This window comes from Quercus suber, unplaced genomic scaffold (assembly GCF_002906115.3).
Source record: "Quercus suber isolate HL8 unplaced genomic scaffold, Cork oak 2.0 scaffold_185, whole genome shotgun sequence".
In the NCBI taxonomy this organism is placed as follows: Eukaryota; Viridiplantae; Streptophyta; class Magnoliopsida; order Fagales; family Fagaceae; genus Quercus; species Quercus suber.
The window spans coordinates 316,415-331,469 of record NW_027069643.1 but is presented as its reverse complement, the minus strand read 5'-3'; positions in this window follow the sequence as shown (position 1 = coordinate 331,469).

Genomic DNA, 15,055 nt, shown 5'->3' with positions numbered 1-15,055 from the left:
TTCCATAATAAGATATTTTGCACATAAAAATTTGTCAGATATTTTTATATTATATAATAAACAGTATTCTAGCAATTGTTTCAAATTTATTGATGAAAGTTAAAATATTGGTGGTCCATTGCTTTTGGAAAGATCCAAAATATTATTTAATTATTTTCCCTTCCCTGTCTTTAATATATATTTTACACATGTTTGTTACATAAACACTTTCAAAATTAATAATGCTTATTCAAATATGAAAGTTCAAAATGTGTATAAAACACCCTTGAACATTTAGACCCCAAATTATAAAATATCAATTCAAGTTTATAATCAAATAATTAATGTGCAGAACATGAACATAAGCCAATCACAGAATTGATAACTAATCTATGCCAAATATAAACACATCCATAGCAGTAAATATAAGACAAAGATAAAGGGAAGGAAGATGCAAACACATGGACAACATACGATATGTTATCAAAGAGGAAACCGAAGTCATCGGCGTAAACCTCTCCGCCGCCTTCCAAGCAGTCAAATAATCTACTAAAGAATGTAGTTGGGACACATGAACAGCAGAAGACCCTCCAAGCCTAATCTACCCAAGTATTTAAGCCTCCCAAGCTTCTTGCTCTAACGAGGTTACGCTGAACTTATTTTTTCTTTAACTTCCTGGATTCCGCTACTAGACCATAGCATCAACCAATGTATATTGGTTCCTTCCAAACTACTTCCCTTAGTACTAAATGAACCTTCTCACAGACGTTGGTGTAGTGAGATAAGGATTTGGTCAATGACCTCTCAAGGGTATAACAATGAAGAGGAAGAGAGTAGAGAAATTTGTAGAGTCTTTAAGATAAAGATTGGGGATGAGGCAATCTTTTTTTTTTTTCTCTAGGGTTTCTCTCACAAAATTCTCTTTGGAAACTCTCTCAAATTAGTGGGTATAAGGGTCTATATATAGTGGTATGTGTTTGAAATACGAAGAGTCAGTTTTTGCCAAACAGGGCAGATTGGCGGCTTGACCTCGCGGCTTGTCCAAGTCGCGAGTTCAAGTCGCGACGTAACGGCCTGGCCAGCCTGGGACTTTTGTCCTGTAGTGTGACAGCTGGCGCGACCCTTCAGCTCCTCATGTGTGCATCTCACGTGCCTACAGTTGGCGGCTTTCTAGTCGCGAGTCCTAGCCGTGAAACCCTGCTTTCTTACACATACTTGAGCTTTTTTTCACCTCTTTTTACAAACTACCCTTACAAAAATCCCACATAAATACAGGGTTACTAAGTGCTAAATTACAAGCAAATTGGTACGAAATAAAGCCAACAAGATGGTTGATAAATTTCAACCTTACAATCTCCCCCTTTGGCTATTCCATGACAAAACCATAAAACAAACTCTAGACTTAATGTGTGAGTTGGAAACAATTGGAAAACTCACTCACACCTAACTCTAGAATCTGTGGAGCTTTAGAACCATAAGAACAAGTAACTCCTGAAACACAACAACACAATAAGTTCATTTTATGCAGAAAACTTGTAAAGCAAATAGAACAAGCATAATACGATCAAGCACAATGGAATAAAGCAATAAACCATGGCCAGACCAAAACATGCAATCACTATAACCAAGCGATCACAATGCTCATTCACACTTGGAATGAACATCCGAACATTCAAGATGACAAACACAAGGCAAATCACTTGAATGACCAACACTCAACCAATGCACAATACATAAAGTATGTGCATCTAGAAAAAATCCTACACGGGCACAAGAGTGACAGTACTTAAAAAGGAATACAGAGCATTAAGTTAGAAATACTGATTTAACAAAGCACAAAGGCTGCATATAACATGGTACAAACCACAAAGGCCTACAAGTGTGCATAATCAAACCTTTAAAACTTACATAAGTAACATGGGTACAAATCTAAAACAAAAGTGCTGAATTAACTGAATAACATCAACAATATATAAAAGAACTAAGTATAAAACACATTCAAGAGTTATGAGTTTAAACTAAAACAAGACTAGGACCTATAATAACAATAGTTAATCAACCCAAAGTATCAAAGCTACAAACAAAACATTAAGAGATAAATAAATTTCCCCCTCAAAACAAGCACTCCCCTTTAAGAGCTGCCCAAAAATTCTCCCCCTTTTTGACTGGAATGGCCAAAGGGTCACTGCTCCTTGTTAGTGTGAATGCTGTCAAACTTGGCTGAGAGTACATCCAGCTGATCCTGCATTGCTGTCATCCTTTCAGTATGCTGGTTTTGAACCTCTCTGAGTTCATCAAGCCTTTCCAAGATGATCTGAAATGCATCAGGAGGTGCAGCAGATGAAGTAGAGGCCCTGCTCCTCTTCACTCTTCTTCTTGGTGTGGAAGATGGCCCTGTAGCCTCTGCTTCAATCTCCATTGGATCACCTTCTTCTTGGACACCCTCCTCTTCTTCACCTGGAAGACGACTTTGGATCATTGTGAGAGTAAATTTGTTAATTACTGATAGAGGAGGCAAAGGACTGATATCCTGAGTAATTGCAACACCCTTTTCTCTGAAAATCCTCATGAGAAGACTAGGAAAAATCAGCTTGGGTCTTGAGGTGGATCTAGTTTCATCCACTGTAGTATCAAAGATGTGAGAACTAATGTCAATAAAGGTTATCTCCTTAAGTTCCATGAGAAAGATGGCTCTGGCATTTGTCAGTGTAGTCATCTTCCTTACAGGGTATAAATTGTACATCATTATGGTGGTCAGACACCTTATATCTTTAGGAAAATCAGAAGTGTTGAGACATCTCTTTTCTATAACCCCACAAATTCTTTGCTGGACAGTTTCTAGAAAAAGCATTTTGTCCTTGTAGTTAGTGAATTCATAATTTTCCAATCCCTCAAGCCCTAGAACCTTATCAATATCATGAGCATCTAAGGTAAATTCCTTTCTTCTCACCCAACAACTCAACTCCTCCTCCCTTATCACAAAATTTGCATAGAATTCTCTGATTAGAGGGTCACACACAGGTGGAAGGCCACTTAGCAGTTTTTCCCAACCTCTACCCTCAAAACACTCTGGAATGAAAGTGCCCTTCAACTCCTTGAAATCAACAAATCTTTCCTGAATGATGGTTCTTTTTGAAAAAGAATCCCTATATCTCTCAAAGTGTTGAATAGACCTAAATAGGTTAGGGTCCATTTTCATTCTTTTGTCAGATTTCTTAGCAGTTGTCTTCTTCTTTATAGGTGATGTAGTCATCTGTAAACAAGCAGAAAAGGCCACAATAAGACAAAGCACAATATGGAAATTCACACACATTAGAAACATTTTAGTTATAAAGAGAGTAACAGAGTGACCAGACAGAACATAGAATCAGCACAGTTAATACCCAAAGGATGGATATATCAAATCAAACAGGTTTAAACAGCATAAGAGCGTACATGAGCAAAAAAAAAAAAAATGACATTGTAAAACACATTCAGATAGATATGAGCCTATGTCAGTGAACCATGACATAATGAGTATGAAGTGTGCAAGAAGGAAACTAAAAACAGCAGCACAAACAAGATCAGGTGTTTTAAAATAAGAACAATGCCAATCACAAACATCACATGCTTAAATAGCCTGAAAATTCTAACACCACATTCAGAGATAAATATAGAAACCCCAAAACCATATGTCCAAAAGAAAATCTAACAAATATCAATGTTCAGACCAAAAATTTGTAACCTGATGAACACACAAATCTCTGAAACACCTCTGCAACAAAAAAAATACCCTTACACAATCAATCTCACCATTTTAGGCAAACCCATGATTGAACATTTTATATCACAGAATCATATATGCAACATTCAAAACAATAACCTAAAAGGCAAAACATTAAGAATGAAGTAAGGGAAAGAAAGCCCAAACCTTTTTCTTGGTGTTTGATGAGGACATGATGTAAAAATGAGAGCTTTTTCAAAGAAATACGGAGTGTTTGAAAGAGTGATTTAGGAAAGACAATGAATAGTCACAAATTTTCGAGGGAAAAACTAAAAAGCTTTTGAAAATTGACTTTAAAAACGCAAAACACGCGTTTTTCGCGACTGGATCAAGTTGCCAGTAAGTCGCTAGTAAGTTGCTAGGGTAAGCCGCGAAACACTATGAAGCAAGATTCTTGAAAAATCTTCTAAGTGTTTTTTGCAACTGGAAGATCTACCTATGAGAGAGTCGCGATATGAGCCGCGAAAATCTCTATGTACCCCTCGCGACTGGACCTTCAACCCGCGAACAAGTCGCCACACTAAGCTGCAAAATATGCAAAAACACAAATTTTGAAAAAAATTTCTAAGTCTTTTTCGTGACTGGGGCCTTGACTCGGCAGTGACTCGTGAAAACTCTCGGAGTGAGCTTCACAATTGGAGGATGCGACTGGACCTACCCGCGACTGAGTCGCCAAAACAGGGTAACACTGTTTTTGAAAATTTTGACATTTTTGTAAAACAAAATAGTTTCCAAAAACAAACTAAAATACTCAAAAAAAAAAAAAAATTGTTTGATCAACAAAGATTGAGCTTGTAAAAACACATTAAGACAAGTACAATCACACAAATGAATATGGCATTCATTGAACATAGACTTATGTGTTGTGTGTGGATATCAAAAATGAGATAGTCCTTAGTCTAATGTGAAGCTTCAATGATCAATTCAATCAAGGCATACACGACTAGCACTATATAATGTGACCTATCTCAATTATAGAAACATGCATATATGACCTCCCACAAGCACTTGATAACAATTCTTTGAAACTTTTCATTTGGCTCCATATTCAATATATCATTTGCACTTTTTGAGCAAAGAAAATCTCTTTTTGAGATAAATGCCTGAAATTTTTGATATTTCAATTAATGAGTTAGCCTTTGGCTTTTTGGGCATCAAACATTTCATTTTGGTCGCTTTCCCTTTTTCCTAGTCAAATACTAGTATGTGCGACAGGCTTTTGCAGCTCTATATCTCTTTTCATTTGGAGATTTACATTTAGAGAGCTCTTTTAAGCATAAAAATAAAAAGTGGGAAGATATATAGGCATGAGTCTATGCATGTCTTAAGATCAATAAAACCATTCACTAATCATTCACGACAAGGTTGAAGATCTATTTACAACAATCACATAGATTTCAGAATTTCTTCCATAATGATATGAGTGCATGAGAGACAAGCTAAGCTCGTTAAATGCACAAAGCCATTAGTACAAAGGTACAAGACAAAACATGCTTTAAGACAAAACTCAACAAAGTCGATCAAACTTTTTTTGGATTTTCTACTTTTATGACATAAAAGCAGTAAAAGATTGATTAGAAACATAACAGAAATGTAAAAACATTTGAACCAAGGACAATCGCACACACAAAATAACAGCCTAACAGCTAGCAGGAAGCACACAATTAAGCATATTCACAAATATGGGAAGTATTGATGTATGGACATGTTGTAATGCTTATGCATGAGTACCCTCGTCACCCACACGTCATGTGCGTTTGGGGTGATATCTTTAACGGATTGGGTATGTGAATTAGGACTGTCAAACCTTCGAGTGAAGCTTTCCAGGCAATTTGTGAAGGCTCCGATCATCTTCATCACGTCCATCATTCCTGGATCATGGTTTTGACTTCTTGGTTGCTCACCACTCTAAGACCTATTGTCGTTTCTTCTTCCTCATGACTGAGGAGCACTTGCATTGTTCACTGCTCTCAGCTTGTGACAATTGGATCTTGTATGTCCTTGTACTCCACAATAGTGACAGAGATAGTTCATTCTAGGACCTTGCTGAGATCTTGGAAGTGATCTTCCTCTAGTTCCATATCTGGAGTTTGATTGTCTGTGGGACTTATTGAACACCCGTTGATCAGCCACATTATTCATCTTCTCAGCTTTAATTTTCTCAGGAATAGACTTATTCACAATCATCTCTTTAGCCTTTACAAGCTTCACTTCTTTGACAACCATGGCTGATGTGCTACTCCCTCCGGTGTAACCCAACCCGGACTTATCTGAGGAAGGTTTTTGAGATGAAATAACATCTTCTAACTTCTGAGTGGAGACTCTCTCCATCTTGGCATGAGCTTGCACCACCTTTTGCTCAAGATATCTTACTTTGGTTTAAGCTTCCGACAGTTCACCATTTAGTGTCTCAATTTCACACTTCGCCTCCTTGTATCGTGCTAGAAGACTTTTGTAATCTTCCTCAGCCCTCTTCATCTTCTTAATGGCTGCATTAGTCACCTTAGTATATTCACTGGTCTTCTCAAGGAGTGAGTTGTAAGTCTCTTGCAATCCCACTGCTTTTTTAGCTCTCTCATCTTCAGACTCCTTATCTATTCCAATAGACTCAAATTAGAATGTTCTCCAAGATCTTTCATAAGTGAACCCAAATCATCCGAGGGTTCTACATGTGCAATGCTCATGAATGCGGAGTAATTTCCTTCTCCGTCATAGCTATCTTCAAAGTCAGAATTTAATGAATCAGTATCACTCAAGGTAGTGGTATAGACCTTTCCTTTTGCCTTCAAATAATTAGAATATTTCTTTTTGAAGTGTCCATGTCCATTACACTCGAAGCACACAATGTCCGCAGGGAATTGAGAATCCTTCCCTTCACTTTTTTTAAAGTCTTTCCTATCACCTTTTGAGGATGGAAACTTCCCTCTGTTGAATGTTTTCCCACTATTCTTCATTTTCAGAAATTTTCAGAAGTTTTTCACAAGATATGATACTTCCTTCTCCACTCCATCTTCTTCGGAAGGATTATCCATTCTTTCGGTGATGGTTTTAAGAGCAAGCGATTTACTCATTTTGTGGGAAGGCAGTCCAAGCTTATACGTTTGAAGTGAACCAATAAGCTTTTGGATCTTAATTTCATCCAGATCCTTGCTTTCCTTTATAGCTGTGACTTTTGCTCGAAAGCTCTCTGGTAAGGATCTCAAAATTTTTCTCACCACCTTAGTATCTTCAATCTTCTCACCAAGATTGAGCTTTGCAATCACAATTTTATTGAGTTTTCCATAAAATGAATTAAAGGGCTCATCATCTCCCATCTTAAGCTCTTCGAATTTGGTGGTAAGCATTTGGAGCTTTGTGTCCTTCACCTTTTTAGTCCCCTCATAAGTTGTCTCCAAAATCTTCCAAGCTTCCTTGGCCACTGTCATGTGAGATATCCTGTGGAATTCATCTGGAGACACACCACAAAATATAGCATTTAAAGCTTTACTATTAGCATTGGCTGCCGCAAGAGCTGCCTTATCCCAGGTGGATTTTTTAGCCTCCGGCCTGGTCCAACCTATTTCCACCGCATCTCACACGGTGTCATCAATAAAGCATAGAAATGCCCTCATTCTAACTTTTCAGAAGGCATAATTGTTACCATAAAAAAATAGTGGAACATTTAAGGATTGAGACCTATCCATCTCAAAAAGGGTCAAGGATCACACTAAGGTATTTAAACCATAACAAGTGTATCCACTTTGATACCAATTGAAAGTTCAAAATGTGTATAAAACACCCTTGAACGTTTAGACCCAAAATTATAAAATATCAATTCAAGCTTATAATCAAAAAATTAATGTGCGGAACATGAACATAAGCCAATCACAGAATTGATAACTAATCTATGCCAAATATAAACACATTCACGACAGTAAATATAAGGCAAAGATAAAGGGAAGGAAGATACAAACACACGGACAACACACGATGCGTTATTGAAGAGGAAACCGAAATCTTCGATGTAAAACCTCTCCGCCGCCCTCCAAGCGGTCAAATAATCCACTAAAGAATGTAGTTGGGATACATGAACAGCAGAAGACCCTCCAAGCCTAATCAACCCAAGTACCTAAGCCCTCCAAGCTTCTTGCTCCAACGAGGTTACGTCGAACCTATTTCTTCTTTAGCTTTCCGGATTCCGCTACTAGACCATAGCATCAATCAATTTATATTAGCTCCTTTCAAACTGCTTCCCTTAGCACCAAATGAACCTTCTCACAGACGTAGGTGTGGTGAGATAAAGATTTGGTCAATGACCTCTCAAAAGTATGACAATGGAGAGGAAGAGAGTAGAGAAATTTGTAAAGTCTCTAAGGTAAAGATTGGGGATGAGGCAATCTTGTTTTTCTCTAGGGTTTCTCTCACAAAATTCTCTCTGGAAGCTCTCTCAAATTAGTGAGTATAAGGGTTTATATATAGTGGTGTGTGTTTGGAATACGAAGAATCAGTTTTTGCCAAACAGGGCTGATTGGCGGCTTGAACTCACTGCTTGTCCAAGTCGCAAGTTCAAGTCGTGACGTAACGACCTGGCCAGCCTGGGACTTTTTTCCTGTAGTGCGACAGTTGGCGTGACCCTTTAGCTCCCCATGTGTGCATCTCACGTGCCTATAGTTGGCGGCTTGCTAGTCGCGAGTCAGCCGCGAGTCCTAGCCGCGAAACCCTACTTTCTTGCACATACTTGAACTTTTCTTCACCTTTTCTCACACACTATCCTTACAATAATCCCACCTAAATACAGGGTTACTAAGTACTAAATTACAAGTAAATTGACACGGAATAAAGCCAACAAGATGGTTGATAAATTTCAACCTTACAAAATAGATATAGTCAAGCCACATGCTAACACTACTAATCTTCTTCTTCTTCTTCTTCTTCTTCTGCTTTTTTGTTTTATTTTTGTTTTTGTTTTTGGTTTTTTTTTTTTTCCTGAGTAAATGAGAAAGCAAAAGGTCTAGGGGTCCAGACCATCTGTAAGAACAAAACACAGCCCACCACATTTAGGGCCAAAAATTAGATTGCCTAAGGACAAAACATGCTCCCCATACAAAGCAATAAGAGTCTAGCAAATCTTGCTTCCATTACTAATCATTCCAAAGTCATTACAATTATAATCTAATCTATTTTGAGGAATTTTTCAACATCTAATTTGGTTGTATTACTATGTAATCTCCATTATACAACTTGAAAAATTGTTTATCATATTCCATTTACATCAAGTGCAAGCCATATCATTGGCATTTCTCCTAATTCATTTAAAACTACAACTATCAAAAGGTCTTAAGGACTTGATATCTTCTAGCATTATGATGATCTCCAAAGGCAGATTTTCAGCTTCTTTCACAAGGCTATTGATACATACTTTGTAGTCTCCTTCCATTGCTATCTTCTTTGTTTGCATTTCTTGAGCTAGCTGCTGTTGCAGTACTTCTAGGCTTATAGCAAAAGCTTCTATTGTGGCAGAGGGAGCGTGGAGTGATTCGCTTGACACAAGCTTTAATAAGTTTTTCATTTCAATCACAACGTATAACTACAACACTAGCTTTCTTACTGCCACTGGCCCAGAACAGCAAGCATGGAAATTTTATTTGATAAAACATGTGGATTTTTTTTTTTTTTTTTTTCCATTGCTCAGTGCTCACCCATCTCTTTGACTTTGCCTTTCGTTTCCCTTTTTATGTTGGTATGCTCTATCAAGCCTTTACTTGGTTCATCTTATCTATAATAATTGAACGATCACTTTATCATTTTACTCCAAACCATACTTTACAAAAAGAAAGCTTAAAGAAGCCTATTTCTTCAATGTATTCAAGTGGAGGCCGGCTAGGCGAATGAGGCGGTCGCCTAAGGTCCCCAAGTGAAAAAAGGCACACAAATCAATATATATATAAGCAGCAGAGATCTCATGTGAGAAAGTATGAGGTTTTGCCAAATAAATATTCTATGCAAAGAGAATTAAAATATTCTCAAGTGGTACATCAGAGATAAGAATAAATTAGATATTGACTTTTTGCTTCATTTGGTTCAATGTTTCAAGACTTTTCATCCCTCACACATACACACAAAACTTTTTGCATTTTAATTCAGCATTTTCACCTCTTGCACTTTTACCCTTTATATATACCTACTCATAGCTATTCATGTCATCTAATGTCAAATACACATAGAAAAAAAAAAAAACTATGTCATTTACCTTCAATATTTCAACGACACCTACTTAGCTCTAGCATTAATTGTTGTTTCATCTAATCCTAACTCGTATGAGTTGGCTACAACCAAAGTAGGGGGCCTTGCATTTTATATTGAGTAACAATGACAATTACGATTTTGATATTAAAGTAGGACGTTGTGTATTTGTGAGTTTTGTAAATTATGTTATTAACTATGGGTGTTTGGGATATGTATTTTGTTTTATAATTAAGTAGAAAGAGAAAGACACATTCTATATAAACTTTTATTCTATAATATTCCTTCAAAGTTGTTGTTGTTGTGTTTTCATTTATTTATTTATTTTTATCATTATTTCTCATTACTTCAATTGAATAATTATAATGGATATATGTGTGTAATTTATAACTGTTGCTTTTTATGATGAACTCATTACCAATAAAGTTCTATAACAATTATGCTATAATACATATAGAACATTCTCCAAAACCATTTTACATAAACTTTACAATATTATCTGTGCATCTCACGGGTAATTTACTAGTAATTGTTCAATGGTTTGGTTTTGATATTTTATAAAATTTAATATCTAGGTTTAAAATTTGAGTAATTTTAGGGAAACCATATGTATATTTTAAGATAAAAAACTCCTCAAAATTTGGAAGCCTCAATCTTTTGTCATGAACCACTAGAAAGACTCAAAGATGTGAACCTAAGCAAAGATATTGTTTCCTTAGAATGTAATGTTGGATTACAACCACCGATATAATAGTATCCTATTAAATTCAACAAAATTTGTCAAGCGTATCTCAAAACTAGGTTATAGCAATATACAACTCATGATTATCAAAAATATCAAATGAGTTTTTAAGTGATTGTTTAACGGTATACATAGAGAAAGAGATTCTTTAGTGTAGAATCAATTATACAATGAAAGTAGGATACAACTTTATTGAATTAAAGTTAATTTATGAGATGAGTTTTTTTTTTTTTTTTTTTAAACAAAGAATGGATTTTTTTATCAAATTAAGCCTGAGTTGTTTATGAATAACTTAGTTCATTTAAAGTCCTATTCTTCAATAGGCTTGAGACTGGGCCATTGTGCTGCCTATAGTACCATAATTACTCCTATTAGCCACGTGGCCAGCCACTTCTTTCAATTTTTTGGATATCATAGTGAATCCACAATATCAAATGTAACGAGACAATCCATTATTGTTAGAAACGGTCGAAGACTTAGTGCATCATCGAGATGGACAGGTCTTCTTGGTCCCGTCATTTTCTTTTCTTAGCTATCGAGAAAGATTAAAAATAGCTTGAATGATGATAGGCCAAGAATGTATTGACCCCTTTTGATAAATTAATTGATTAATTAGCCAAGTTTATTAATTAATCAAACTAACATGCAATTGTACGTGGCAGCACAAACAAATCACCGATTAAACTAAAGTATGCAGCGGAAAATAAATTAACATGGTGATTTGTTTACGAATGGGGAAAACCTACATGGCAAAAACTCCCACCGAGTGATTTTAAGGTCACTACTCCTGAGAATCCACTATTATCACAACAAGCAGTTACAAGTAAAGGAATCCTAGTACCTTATACAAACCTACAGTTGAACCCTTACTTCAATACCCAATTGGACTTATTTGTAGTAACAATCTCTCCTTATAATGCACGGCTCCTAGTACATAACTAACCAATTGCACGGATCCCAGTACGTGACTTCAATCACCAAGTAGAAAAGGTTGTTGACTGCAAAGTTCTTCAGTTCATCACACGATGAAGATCGAGAAGATGTTTAGTCACAAAACCCAACGGTATACAAACACAGCAGCTTCTTCACAAGATAGATGAACTAGGGTAAATTCTGTCTCCGATCACAATTTACTTGAACAAATTTTGCTTAACACTTATGCAACTTGTGTCACCTTTGACGGCCCTTAAAATAATCATTTTATATGTCTAGGGTTGTGAGAAAAGAAAGTCCAAACATACAATTATGGATTAGAGTCAAAACAGAACTGAAACTCTGTTTTTCATAAACCTCGATAGATGCCTATCTGTCGAGCTGCTATCGAGCCACGAGCTAGAACAGCTCTTCAAGGCTCGATAGNAGTCAAAACAGAACTGAAACTCTGTTTTTCATAAACCTCGATAGATGCCTATCTGTCGAGCTGCTATCGAGCCACGAGCTAGAACAGCTCTTCAAGGCTCGATAGATTACTAGTTGTCGAACTTTAATGAACAACACTTTCTGCACTTGAATCTTGGACAAAATTGCATGGTTTTAACACTTGAACTTGAAACAAAGTTTCTTAAAGTATTAAACACACCCTAAATCTACCCAGATACAAGTAAAGTGCGTTTTGTCAAAGAATTAGCCAATTACATAAAATAGTGACATATATTCCTAACAAGTGAATCACATATGTCCTAACAAATGACAAAGAAGTCAAGAGTAGTTGGCATGCAGTAGTCAATCACGTGTACGGAATTTGGGCATAGAAAACATAGAATCATTAAGTAACACTTTTTTTTTTTTTTTGACTAGAGGGATTATGTTACACTTAACTCTTAATATCGCATAACTTAATAATAATAATTATTTTTATTTGGCTAAAATTCAAAACCCAACAGAAGGTTACAACTTCTATTAATAAAATGAATATAACAACATATTTTGAAAATCTAACTGTTGGATTGTATGTTAAAATTATTTTTTTTATGCATAATTTAGACTATAAAAACTTGCAATTCAAACAAATGATTGATGACATAGTTATTGATCTTTAATCTCTTAGAAATTTTGCAAGCATGAAGGATATAAGAAGAAAATGTAGTCCAATAGATTTGTTAAAATTTATATCTAATAAAAAGATATTGAATGGAGTTGTTATTATTATTATTATCATCTATGTGAGTTTTTTTTTTTTTTTTTTAATAATATTAATTTATCACTAATGAATGACATTTTTCAAGAGAGAGTGTGTGTATATGCGCATGTGTGTGCGTGGGAGTAAATTTTACCCCTAAAACTCAAATCTTGATTTCATCACTATTTGCAACAAAATTTAAGATGATTTTTTATGAACTTTTTGATTTTATACATTAAAGGGGAAATTGTTGCAATATTTAGTATATGGAATTAATCATAGGTGATCCTCAAGATTAAAAAAAAAAGAAAAAAAAGTCAGATTTCTTTTTGATATATAATTGCACGCACGCATTAATTGTAATGTATTAAAAAATCAATTACTTGTGTCTTTTCATTTGTTGATGGTATGTTAATACTGAATAGAAGCTAGTTTGGAATTTCATGAATTTGTTTTGTTCATACTTCGCCTCCCTTCGATTGTAATATTGGCATAGTTCATGACAATATGTTTCCTATATATGTTTTTCCCTTTTAAGATGCGAAGATCGATCAACAAATTCAAAGAACTTGGTGTTCTTCGAACTCCTTCATTTTCATAGCAATATCAAATTGAAGCCAGTTCACAGTAAACTCATGGAGATTTGCACTCTTCCCTTTGCTTTGAATTACATTCTTTTCACAACGACATTGAATTTTATAACGAGTGTTTCAAATTTATATTGTCATAAACATTTTTATCCTTCCATAATTAGATATTTTTTGCATGTTTGTTAAATCAAAATTTTGTCTTAACTTCTAAATTATATTCTTCTAAATTACATGAGTGATGTTATAGCCATAAATTATTTTACAATATTCTTATAAAATGTTGATGTAGCCAATTTCTTATTGGTTTTTATCTAGGTTTACCATTAATATCATTTTTTATTTATCAATAATCACTCATCACATCAATAATTTGTAAATTTTTTTTATAAAATAATTTGTATCTCTAGCAGTATTCAAATTACATTATGATTATTATCAAACTCCTCCTCTTAATTCAATCGTGAAGGATGTCTACTTACTTTAATTATTAGTGGAAGTTCCCTTTTGATATTTTAGAACGACTTTTGACAAAAGGGAGGTCATTTTTAGTTACAAGAGCAGGCCCCTTTATTCCCCTTTGAAAAGCCATGAGGAATCCGCGTATTGATTGATCTTTATATCCAGACTAGGGCCATTACCACTTAATAAAGATTAGTAATCCGGGCAGTGGTCAGCGGGGTTAGAATTTGTTAGATCATTCCAATTCCCACGAAGAATTTTGCACGTGCGATAATGTTTTTTTTTAGTGTCATAATTTTTTATTAATTTCAATTTGAGGTTTACATATTTTTTCACTAATATTACATATTTAAAACCACTGATATAGTCAGGAGTGTCATGACACTAATTCTAGAAAATGAACACCGAATACAACATTGAAATTATATATATGTTCATTTGTAGATTTGTTCATTTTTTAAAACTAGTCTCATGACACTTCTAGCTGTATAATTAGTTTTAAATGCATAATATTAGTGAGAAAACGTGTAAACTTCAAATTAAGATAAATAAAAAATTATGAGAATTAAAAAAAAAAAAAAAAAAACCTCATTTCCGCGTGCAATGGGCTAGTATTCCATAATCATCATCCATTTTATCTATTGTTTGTAATTTGATAGTCAATTATTTTATTTTGGAAAAATTAGTACAATTAGAAATATATATATTTTTAGAACATTAGTCAAATTAATTTTTTTTTTTTTAAGGTTTGATATTTATTTATTTTATTGTTAAGTGAGTGGTTGCTTCCTGCTTTCCAAAATTTAAATTTGACTTTTCCTACTTCCCAAAATTTAAATTCACTCGTAGTTCTCACAATCAACATGGACAGTCCATATATACTGTATCGGCAAGCAAACCGGTACATATAACCCCACTGTTTCATACCCAAAAAAATACTAGCTGTACCGGTCATGTACCGGCCGTACTGGCCAATTTCGGGCAATACCGGCCGGTATAGAAAAAAGTTTTTTTTTTTTTTTTTAAGTTTTGTAATTTTTGAATTTTTGTTAGGGCAGAATGGTAACTTATTTACTTCAACTTATTAGTATTATTTGTTTTCTTAGTATGCAATGGTAATTTTTAAGCTTTCTATTTTTTATATTGTGTTTTATTTTTTTTCTTTTAATTGATACTAAAGT